The sequence below is a fragment of the Manis javanica genome, chromosome 12 (genome assembly GCF_040802235.1).
Source record: "Manis javanica isolate MJ-LG chromosome 12, MJ_LKY, whole genome shotgun sequence".
In the NCBI taxonomy this organism is placed as follows: Eukaryota; Metazoa; Chordata; class Mammalia; order Pholidota; family Manidae; genus Manis; species Manis javanica.
Window position 1 is genome coordinate 52,427,714 of NC_133167.1, and position 12,492 is coordinate 52,440,205.

At 37.7% G+C, this 12,492-nt stretch overlaps 1 long non-coding RNA gene across 1 annotated transcript in view; it reads left to right on the forward strand.

Moving 5' to 3' along the window:
* The first annotated feature begins 2,001 nt into the window (after positions 1 to 2,001).
* The window catches only part of LOC140845045 (uncharacterized), a 99,005-nt gene continuing 88,514 nt past the window's right edge, over positions 2,002 to 12,492 (forward strand). The window contains exon 1 of the long non-coding RNA XR_012123668.1: positions 2,002 to 2,911. This is a non-coding gene — a long non-coding RNA (uncharacterized lncRNA). The remainder of the gene's footprint in view (positions 2,912 to 12,492) is intronic.

Below are 12,492 nucleotides of genomic sequence, written 5' to 3' on the forward strand. Positions count from 1 at the left end.
GTTATGAGGTTATACAGGCCAGGAGAACATGCAAAAGAGTCTGACTAGCCAGGTAGGTTCTGGCAAATACCATACTTCAAGAGCTTCAGGAAGGTCTTGGGAGGTGGACAGGTGGGAGGGGCAAAGTTATTATACTTCAGGCTGGAGTCCAGGAAGTCAGGTAAGGCCAAGCATAGCTGGCAAAGGCCATTATTCCAGGTAACCAAAACCAGGAGTCCAGGAAGTCAGAACGAGTTGGAAAGAAAGATTCTGGTGAACAGGTGACACTTTGTCCTTCTTGCTGTGTGTGGCCATCACAGGTCCCTGATTGTTTACTGCTACCAGAAGGAGGCCAGAGTCTGCTTGGGAATTCTGCCTCTCACTGAGGTGCAGTGTAGGGAAGCCCTGACAGTCCTGAGTCTTTTTATCTTGTAATGCAAGTAAGTGCCTGATTTATACTTTGATTACTGAGGCATCCACTTCAAAAATGCTATCTTACGTTGCCAGCCATAGACTAGATAAATAGCCAGGACACCTTCCCCTAAGGCTCGTCTGATTTAGAAATCTTGGTTGCTTTTGATAGATAATTGACCCATTGAGCCACTTGTCTTTTCTCTTTCTTGCACTTTAAATTCCCATTCTTACGTTTTAAATTCACAAATAAGGAGTGAGCATGTGTAAGCCCTAGGCCCCCACCCTTGAACCAGTAAAAATAGAACTCATGGCCCCAGTGTTTGTGGTCTCTGCTTTCTCTCTGTCTCTCTGTCTCTCTGTCTCTCTCTCACCTCTCCCTTCCTCCCTCCCTTCTTTTTCTCCCTCCCCGTGGCCTCGTTGTGACCCCAGGTATGTGTAATTTCCAGGTCTTGTAAGTAATAAACCTCTATATTTTCAGTTTCCTGATGGTTATTGCTGAAGGGCACTTTGCAATCATAAGAACTGCAAAGGCCAGTTCAACCACATTAGTTATTGATAGTCTGAGACCAGCACAAAACACAGAGGAACCAGGTTCATGTGGTAAACAGAATTTTTGCCATTTTAGATCACACATTTACCTATTTCAAACTATGCTCATAGCCTTGAAAGGAACTTACTGATGGTATATACAGATCATACTCTTGATACATTAATTAAAGCTAACAAGATTTAAATATGTGATATGTATAAATATTATGAGGGAATAGAAATAATAAAATGACAGTAGTTGGTAGGGTGAGTCCATCATTTCACAAGCAATGTTATCTTGGGCAGGTTGATCTCATTTTCTTTACCTATGACAATATTTAAAGCCATACAATATACAAAACAGTAATCAACTAAAACATTAATCCCTGGGCCAGTGCCAGTATTTGTTATAAATTACTCAATTAACTCACTTATTGTTTTGTTAGCCAACAAACACTTACTGAAGACCCTACTATGGGCCATGCTGGATTCCAGGTTCTGGTAGCAGGGTGGTGAGTCAGAAAGATGTCCTTGTCCTCAGGGAGCCTGCACTCTTGCTCCCTTTCTGTTTGTTTATGTAGGCCAATTACCCACTTTCTTCTTCATAAAATATTTGAGAACATGGTAGGTAATAAGGAAATCCACATTTATCAGTGAAACATAGTGTCTCGGTACAAATTCTGGCAAATCAGATCACCAACAGATTATATTCACAAGTTCAAGTTATCCAAGACTATTAAATACAGCACGAAACCTCAGTAGTTCACATACATATATTTGCAATATTTGCTCAAACATCTGATTCATTGTCTTAAGAAATACTTTGTGGCATCTTATTTATTTTGATGACTTCTATTACCTATACTCGTCTTTGGCATCACTTCTGAAATACAGACACTAGCTGAAACATTACCCTTTTAAAAAGTTGAAGCCACATTCACACATAAAAACTTTCTTATTCACATGCTTCATTTTGTTGATTATCTCTTTTCAGTATCATTATCCCTTCCAAAGTGCATACAAGAAGAGCAGGAGCTCTCAGAGGAAGAGGATGTGAAGCCACCAATGAGGTGAGGCACCTAGTTGAAAGAAGCTCCCGTGTCAGTCCCCTGCTAGGCACTGCTCAGCAGAAGGTAATGCTTCTCATTTTCCCACAGTGCAATGCAGTGTGGTAAGGAGTGAGATGAAGTTGATCCTTCAGTACATAGATGAGGCAAACTTGACAGCTTTCCAAGCCTTTCTGAGAGGGGCTTCAGATTCTTTATAACGCATCATGTATTTGAAGTATTTAGATCTCCACAGTCAACTGACAGTTGAAGTGCACCCAGTGACAAATGTGTCATATTGTTCATCCCTTTGGATCATCCATAAGGTTACACCTCTCTTAGATATGATAATGGGTGTGTGATTACATATTAAATTTTATATTTAAATGATAAATAGGCAGCAATGCTTGGCATACACACACAGAGTATGGCTCTTTGACCCAGGCAAGAAGGGAGTTCTGTTCTGGACCTGATGCTTCAGAGAATCTCATTGCCTTCCCTGACTACATCTCTTTATGCAAGACAAAGTCTCCAAGAACTGAAGGGTTGTACCTATCCAGAGCCTGAGCTATGCCCCTTCTCTGGTTACCTGGATTTCCAGAATTCTCCATCCAAATGGACATCAGCCTGCTTCGATTTCTTCCCTTATCTGTTACAAGGCACAGATTTTTCCATCTGTATTAAACAGCCAAAGGCATGAAGGCTGCCCAAGGGCACCTGTATGCAAGGGATCTGATATGGATCTGTGGGAAGATATGGCCACATTGCACACTCTTGAGACCTCTCACCTTGTGAGATAGAGCTGGGGAAGTGACGGGAAGAAGGCCTGAGCTGTGGGCTTTGGAGCAGGCTCTCCCAGTGACTCCACTTTTTAGACATGAAGCTCCAATGTATCAAAGAATTTTAAATTTGAAAATTTTGCCTGAAGGTGTATATTTTTTAAGGTAAGAGAATAGAACACACTTCATTCAAAGATATTTACCAAAATTTATAATTTGATATATTGTATGTGGGCCTCTGTAATCTCTTTCCAGTCCCAAAAATATTAGGGAAGGGGTGTTGTGTGTGTGTGTGTGTGTGTGTGTGTGTGTGTGTGTGTGTGTGTGTGTGTGTGTTTAATGGAGTTAATTAATTTTCCCTAACATTTCTGGTATACAAATTCCCAAGAGAATAGCAAGAGATCTCTAAATTTTATAAGGTGTGCTTCAGACTGTGATTTCATATTAAGTCCACATTACCATGGACTGCTTTTCCCAACATGTCTCAGCAAAACATTATACAACCTGATTAAACAAAGCCTCATTCCCCCACAGCTCCACCTTCCTTAGTTGGCAGAGATTTAATCTGGTAACACCCTTTAAAGACCATCATTCTAGCCACATTTAAAGGAAGTAGCCATCAAGACTCAGTACAACCTTTTTTAAAGTTGAAATCTATTTCCGACCACAGGGCAAGTAAAACCAAAGAAAAATATCCCTAAAGGAATAACACACTTGAAACTTTTCTTACCATTCATCCTCTCCTAATTTTTTTAAACCAAAGCCGTACAAATAAAATAAAACTAAAACAAGAAAATAGAAGAAAAGTTGGGATTCAACTCCATGGGAAGTATTATCTCCCTAATACTTTTAAGCCTTAATAACAATGCATTGATAAATATTTATTGAGAACCCTCTATAGCGCTAGGATATGCTCCCAGGTCATGGCAGTCAAGATATATAATACATAAAAGTGCTAGGCAAGTTATAAGACTTTTAATGTGCATTCAAGGGCAGAAAGGATTAATTTACCTTAGGCAATGGATAGGAATTGAATATATTTAGTGAAAAGGCAAGGCGGCATTCCATAACTGCATTTTAATTTACTTGAGTATATTCTGAAATACTCCAAATTTAAATATTCAAGGTATTAAATTTTTCACATGTACAGGCCACTTAAGATTGCCAACTGCCTAAAGTAATCTGAAATAGAGATCACAAACATGAGTGAGGAGGAATTGAGAAAGACTGGGCACTGATTTTCAGGACATTACTCCAAATTGACATTTTTAAGAAAAGTAATGGCTGTAAAATGCATTGAAATTTTCACAGCAAGTATATCTTCTCTTTGGATATTGATATTCAGTGGGAACATAGTAGATAGGCAACAATATCTGATTTTTCTAACATTCCCTAATGAGTCACTGAATTACCATAGCCAAATGTGGCATAAGTGATGAACTGACCCCATGACACACACCCAATGTGTCACAGCAGATGATGCTCAAAGTAGACTGTAAGCCATCCAAATTCCTTAACATGAAGCTCCTTGGAATTAAGTCATCCCAGTGGCATTCGATACATTCTATATTGTCAGAATACAAAATGTAGTTAACATAAATCAGTGAAGACTATCTTTACTTGCACAAACCATTGTCCAGTCCCAAGTGAACTACAAATATGGTCTACAAATTATGATTTGGGAAATATCATCATAAGCATTCAGTTAAGTTTTGTTGAATGGATTGAAGTTGCAACATCAGAAATAGTACTTCTTGAAGAAAGCAAAATGTAATGTTGTAAAATGTTTTGATATTTTGTTGTTTTTGTCTTAGTTGCAAACTTATCTAATTTTGAAGCACAATCTAAACTGAATTTTCTTAGTTATGGTACAATGGATAATCCATTATAGCAAAGTATTTGTAGAAAAGAAACTGGTAGAATTGGGATGGATACAGTAATTATGATGTTTGCACTATAAATTCAGAGAAAGAAGGAAAATCTGAGCTGAACCAAGCATTTTCCATCTCAGATCACTGCATTTGCCATTTCCGCTATATGGAATAATCTTCTTTAGTGCCTCTGCAGAGATAGTTCCCTGCAATTTTCCTTTAGTTTCTGACTAAATGTTGTCTAATCAAAGAGCACCAGCTACTCTATGTAAACTAGCAAGCCTTTTCTACATCACCCTGTACGCTGTTACTCTGTTTTAATTTATTCTTACCATATATCAACATCTCACATATTAAATATCTACTCATGTACTTTTTTTTCTTCTCCCTTTAATACATTCCTTGAGGACAAAGAACTATGTTTTATTCATTACACTATTAGGTGTTAATATGTGCTCACAAATTTGTTCTTGAGGAAATAAATGGATAGATTTCTAGCTCTTAGTAAGCCAAGATTAATCACTTCTAACAGTTCTTACCCATTTTAACCTTAAATACAACATATGATATATTTACTTTGGGTAAGGGAAATACATCCAAACACAAGATATTCAACAGAACTAAATTCACAAAATATTCAGAAGCAATAAGAAATATACTGTTCATACAAACCTACAAACCTATAGAACCAAATACTAATACCTGAAGCCTCTCAGAGTTGAATTTACTTAGAAGAACACTCAATGACAGAGAGCTAATATAACTGCTACTCTAATAGCTTCCTAATGTGTGATTTAAAACCGTATTCAATTTCAACAAATTGTGCTGGGATAACTTGATATCTACATGAAAAGGAAAGCAGTTAGACAACAATTTTACACCATATACAAAAATTAATACAAAATGGATCCTAGATCTAAAGTCAAAAGCTAAAATTATAAAACTCTTAAAAAAGAAAACAAAGGTAAGTCATTGTAACTTTGGGTCAGGCAACATTTTCTTGGATATATATCTAAGAGAATTGAGAATATATTTCTATACAAAACTTGCATGCTAGCAGCATTATTCATAATTGACAAAAAGTGGAAACAACCCAAACATCCACTAACTGATGAATAAATAAACAAATGGTGGTAGATCCATATAATGGAATATTATTTGGCAATTAAAAGGAATGAAGTATTACACATGCTACAATGTTGATGAATCTTGAAAACATTATGCTGGTGAAAAGAAGCCAGTCACAAAAGGTCACATATTGTATAGTTCCATTTGTATGAAAAGTTCAGAATAGGCAAGCCCATTGAGCCAGAAAATAGATTGCTACCTAGTGCTGGGCTGGGGCAGTGGGGGTGGGAATGGGGAATGACCACAGATGTGTATAGGGTTTCTCTCTGTGAAATGATGAGAATGTTTGACAATTAGATAGTGATGATGGTTGCACAACTCTGAGAATTTACTAAAAATTACTGAACTGTATACTTTAAATGGATGAATTTAGATATAACTTACTGTATCTAAATAAAGCTATTTTATTAAAAAAAACATATGGGCAATTCAAGTAGGAACCACAGATGGATAGCAAAATATTACTGCTGATATTGAAGTTGTGCTACATGATAGGGTTATATAGAGTAGTATGAAAGCCTCTCCTAAGTGGTGCAGATTATACAAAGGCAATGGAATTCTTCCCTTCAGGGCCAGTTCTATTCACAGGCAGAGCAAGAGCCTGGGGTTTAAGAGATGTATTCAAATGCTCATTTGCTCAAATTTTCCTCTCAGCTTGTTGCTTCAGGGTCTGAAATACCTTTCATAGGTCATCCTGTGGAAAAGTCGTGAAGGACTTTATTAAAACAGAAACACTGTATGTGGAAATGCATAGTACATTGACTTATTAACACTCATAAGCTTATGAACCTACTTAGCCAAGCATTTCAGTAGGCCCTGAAGGAATGAAATGTTAATTAAAAGTGGAAGGAAGAGAAAAAGACTTGGTACCTGGCCCTTTGCCCAAAGCACTGATTTTAGAAGTAAAATCTGAGAAACAAATACAAAATGTGGGATGGACTTAAGTCTGATTTTTTTGTTTATCATAATTCATCTACCTTGCCTTACCTTTCCTTCCTTATAAATCAATGCTGGCCATTTAGGCTACATTTATACCATTTTATTCTTTTGTTCTTTAAGGTTTAGTGGGTAAGTAGTAAATCTAGGATTATAAATCATAATCCTTGGTAATGAAAAGCCACTGAAGTGTTTTAAAGAAAAGGAATATCTTAATCAGGTGTTTTAAAAGTATCATCTGGCTGCAGGGTGGAGAACAGATTAGAGGGAACAAGAACTTCTATAGAGAGGTTGTCTAGGGACCAACACCCATTGCAGTGGCACAAAGATTACTTCAAAGTGAAAACATCTGAGGAAGAAATCTCATCTTAACTTCCTATATCTGACTAAAGCAAGGCTTTATCAGAGTCAGCCTCCACAAACCCCCTCTTCAGTCAGGGTGGCAACTGACGTTGGGCTCTGGGAAATTCCAAAATATTGTGTCAACAATCCTCATCAGAACCTTCCATCCTTTGAAGCCATGAAGTCACACTTACCCCCCACCAGCCTTCAGTAACTGGTATATAAACTGCTCCCAGAGAGTCAGTTCTTATTGGGTACTCCCACATTTATTGTGGAAGTAAATTTTTCTTCTCTTGATTTATTTTCAATTAATTCACAGGCCCCCACCATTACTTAGATGTAAACTGGTAGAAGATAAGTCTTCCCTCCCAACAATAGGTTAGGAGGCTGTACACCAACCCTGGTGAGAAGACAGTGCTAGTTTGGACTAGGGTGGCAGGAAAGCAAAGAGGTGTTTCAAGTTGAATCAACAGGGCTTGGGACTTGGATATGGTCAGAAAGGGATAGGGAGAATGTGAAAATGAATCCTGGGTTCTTCCCAGGGCCCTTCACCTAATATTCTGTTAGCTGAATGGCCTTTATTTAGAATGTAGACCTTGTCTAAAATAAACTAAAAATTGGACAAAGAAAATACTGCCTACTTAATAAAGTGAGAAGAATGTTTTGCTTCCACCAGAGGTGGATGAATCAGGTGTTACAAAATGAGCAAAAGCAATGGGGATAACAAGAAGTAGGAAAGACAGTCTAGAAAGACCTCAGGAGCTAAGTCCTGAGGAAGAGTGCTGCCTTGTGGAGCGCACTGCCGAAGAACAGGAATGTCTGGCATTCACGTTAAATGTTATTTGCCAGACTGTGCTGTGATATGATGTCTTTGTATCCCAAGATATACACCAATATCTTTAACCCAGCTGCCTGGTGTGAATGTGTTTTGTGGTTCACATTAGAGGATGGCTGTAAGAGGACAGATATGAAATAGAGAATCCAGCAGTAGTAGGAACTGAGAATAAAGAAAGTGGGGAGGACAAACCCCCAGATATTAACCACATCTGGAAAGTTGGGGGTGGGGTGTCAGCATGAGAAATAAGAAAATTACGTTTCACGCTGTGGTGAGACCCAGGGAAGGGCAAAAGCCGGGCAACCACCATAGGGCAAGGCAACCCTGAGCAAACCGGGTGACTGAGGCCGCCAGGCAGCCAACACGTGGGAAAATATCTGAAGAGTCTTTAAATTATCTTTTCAGAAATCCAACTTCTGAATTTCCTCATTCTTCATTTCTATGTAAAAATGAAAGCACTCTTCTATTTGTGAATGTAGGTTATCTTGGACATACATCTAAATGGCTTAGAGTATTAAAAGAGCTATTATCTGTATCATGTATGAGACGTCCCAATTAGGTGGAAGAGCTAAGTATTGGAACATAAAAAGGTGTTATTGTCCAGAGTAGACAATTTTTATCGTATGACTTTTTTTTATGTTAGATTATGACTATTATTAATGGTTAGGCAAGGTATAGGTTTTTCAATTTAATACTTCTGAACTAATGAAAATGCCTAAATTCTAGTATAAAAGTAGCGACTTCTTCCCTGGAGTATCTAAGCCAGTGAAATATATTTTAAAGAAAAATACTGAATGTCTAATCTCATGTTTTAAAGTTTGTGCTCATCAAAATAGCATCAGACTCACAGACTCCAAGAAGGGACTAGCAGTTACCAAAGGGGAAGGGTCGGAGAGAGCAGGTGGGGAGGGAGGGAGAAGGGGATTGTGGGGGTATCATGATTGGTGCATGTGTGGGCACGCATGGTATGTGTGGAGACATGGGAAAGACAGTGTAGCTCAGAGAAGACAAATAGGAACTCTAATGGCATCTTACTACACTGATGGACAGTGACTGCAATGGGGTGTGGGGGGGACTCAATAATAAGGCTGAATGTAATAACCACATTGTTTTTCTTGTGAAACCTTCATAAGAGTGTATATCAATGACAACCTAATAAAAAAATGAAAACATAAAAATCTAAAGTTTGTGTTTATTTGAAATTATTCTTCAGAGAGGCCTCCTTGAAGCAGGACAGCTTAGAAAATAAACACTGTACCTAGAAATTATCCTCATGGGTTAATCTTTTAAAAATTATATACTTCATTTGTGATTTTCATGGAGTTAAATATTGTATCTACAAACTTACTGGTTCTCACTGTGGTTACCACTGGGAACTCTAATGAAAAACAGACTGTTTTCTCCCCCTGTTGTGATCAATGCAATCTGTAGCATACACTTAATTTTCAAATAAAATCCAATACAATGTACTATGAAAACTGAACAATATGGGTTTTTAAGCTCAAGAGTCACAGACACTTGGTTTGGACTGTCCTCTGAATTTGTATACTTGACCAATAAAAGGTATAAAACTATTTACATTATTCAGGTTCTTAGAGATTATTAGATATGGATATGTTTTTTAACTTTCTTATAAATCAGGTTTTATAGATTCTGTGGTAAAATTTAATGAAAGTTATTTACTCTTTTCAGCATTAGAAAAATGCAAAAGTGAGAATTGTAATTTGTCACCCAGCTCTTCTTGCAGCTTTTACCTGTCCACATACAATTGTTTGCAGTAGTTCATCATGCTCAGTGGTGTCTGTCATTGAGCTACCCTAACCTTCATCAGCCTGACATACTAAGTAGTGACAGCTAAAATGAAGTACTTTTTTATCTTTGAAAGATTTAACCTGTCACCAAGGCTGGTTCCTAATAGCTTCTAATAGAAAAGATATGCTCTTAGATCTTCCCATGAAACCATGTCTACATTGGCACTTTGACATAAAGTGCCTCTTAAGGACTTGCACATACTACTTTTAAGTGAAACTCACTATTTTTTTTATTTTTTATTAAGGTATTATTGATATACACTCCTATGAAGGTTTCACATGAAAAAACAGTGTGGTTACTACATTTACTCATATTATCAAGTCCCAACCCATACCCCAATGCAGTGACTGTCCATCAGGGTAGTAAGATACCACAGATTCACTGTTTGCCTTCTCTGTGCTACACTGTTTTCCCTGTGATCCCCCACACCATGTGTACTAAACATAATACCCTCCCCATCCCCTTCTTCTTTCCTCCCCACCCATCCTTCCACACTCCTCCCCTTTGGTAACCACTAGTCCCTTCTTGGCGTCTCTGAGTCTGCTGCTGTTTTGTTCCTTCAGTTTTCCTTTGTCCTTATACTCCACAAATGAGGGAAATGATTTGGCACTTGTCTTTCTCCACCTGGCTTATTTCACTGAGCATAATGTCCTCCAGCTCATCAATGTTGTTGCAAATGGTAGGATTTGTTTCTTATAGCTGAATAGTATTCCATTGTGTATATGTACCACATCTTCTTAATCCATTCATCTACTGATGGACACTTAGGTTGTTTCCATTTCTTGGCTACTGTAAATAGTGCTGCGATAAACATAGGGGTGCATATGTCTTTTGGAATCTGAGAAATTTTTTTCTTTGGGTAAATTCCAAGGAGTGGGATTCCCAGGTCAAATGGTATTTCTATTTTTAGTTTTTGAGGAACTTCCATAATGCTTTCCACAGTGGTTGAACTAGCTTACATTCCCACAAGCAGTGCAGGAGGGTTCCCCTTTCTCCGCATCCTCGCCAGCATTTGTTGTTCTTAGTCTTTTCAGTGCTGGCCATCCTTACTGGTGTGTGGTGATATTTCATGTGGTTTTAATTTGCATTTCCCTGATGATTACTGATGTGAAGCATCTTTTCATGTGTCTGTTGGCCATCTTAATTTCTTCTTTGGAGAACTGTCTCTTCATATCCTCTGTGCATTTGTTAATCAGGTTATTTGCTTTTTGGGTGTTGAGGTGTGTAAGTCCTTTATATATTTTGAATGTTAACCCCTTGTCAGAAATGTCATTGACAAATATATTCTCCCATACTGTAGGATGCCTTTTTGTTCTGCTGATGGTGTTCTTTGCTGTACAGAAACTTTTTAGTTTGATGTAGTCCCATGCATTCATTTCTGCTTTTGTTTCCCTTGCTCAAGGAGATGCGTTCAGCAACAAGTTGCTCATGCTTATATTCAGGAGATTTTTGCCTATGTTGTCTTCTAAGAGTTTTATGGTTTCATGACTTACATTCAGGTCTTTGATCCATTTCAAGTTTACTTTTGTGTATGGGGTTAAACAATAATCCAGTTTCATTCTCTTGCATGCAGCTGTCCAGTTTTGCCAACACCAGCTGTTAAAGAGGCTGTCATTTCCCCGTTCTATGTTCATGGCTCCTCTTTCATATATTAATGACCATACATGGTTGGGTTTATATCAGGGCTCTCTAGTCTGTTCCATTGGTCTATGGGTCTGTTTTTGTGCCATTATCAAATTGTCTTGATTACTGTGGCTTTGTAGTAGAGCTTGAAGTTGGGGAGCATAATCACCCCTGCCTTATTCTTCCTTCTCAGGATTGCTTTGGCTATTCAGGGTCTTTTGTGGTTCTATATGAATTTTAGAACGATTTTCTCTAGTTCGTTGAAGAATGCTATTGGTATTTTGATAGGAATTGCATTGAATCTGTATATTGCTTTAGGCAGGATAGCCATTTTGACAGTATTAATTCTTCCGATTCCTAAGCACGGGAAATGTTTCCATTTACTGGTATCTTCTTTAATTTCTTTCATGAGTGTCTTGTAGTTTTGAGAGTATAGGTCTTTCACTTCCTTGGTTATATTTATTCCTAGGTATTTTTTTTTTATACAACTGTGAATGGGATTGTTTTCAAGATTTCACCCTCTGCTAGTTCATTGTTAGTGTATAGGAATGCAAGAGATTTCTGCGTATTAATCTTGTATCCTGCAACTTTGCTGAATTCAGACATTAGATCCAATAGTTTCAGAGTGGACTCTTTAGGGTTTTTTATGTACAATATCATGTCATCTGCAAACAGTGACAGTTTAACTTCTTCCTTGCCAATCTGGATACCTTTTATTTCTTTGTGTTGTCTGATTGCCGTGGCTAGGACCTCCAGTACTATGTTGAATAGAGGTGGGGAAAGTGGGCATCCTTGTCTTGTTCCCAATCTTAAAGGAAAAGCTTTCAGCTTCTCACTGTTAAGTATGATGTTGCCTCTGGGTTAGTCATATATGGCCTCTATTATGTTGAGGTACTTTCTCTTTATACCCATTTTTTTGAGAATTTTTATCATGAATGGATGTTAAATTTTGTCAAATGATTTTTCAGCATCTATGGAGATGATCATGTGGTTTTTGTCCTTTTTGTTGATGTGGTGGATGGTGTTGATGAATTTTCAAATGTTGTAGCATCCTTGCCTGGAATAAATCCTACTTGATCATGATGGATGATCTTTTCGATGAATTTTTGAATTCAGTTTGCTCATATTTTGTTGAGTATTTTTGCATCTATGTTCATCAGGGATATTGGTCTGTAATTTTCTTTTTTTGTGGCATTTTT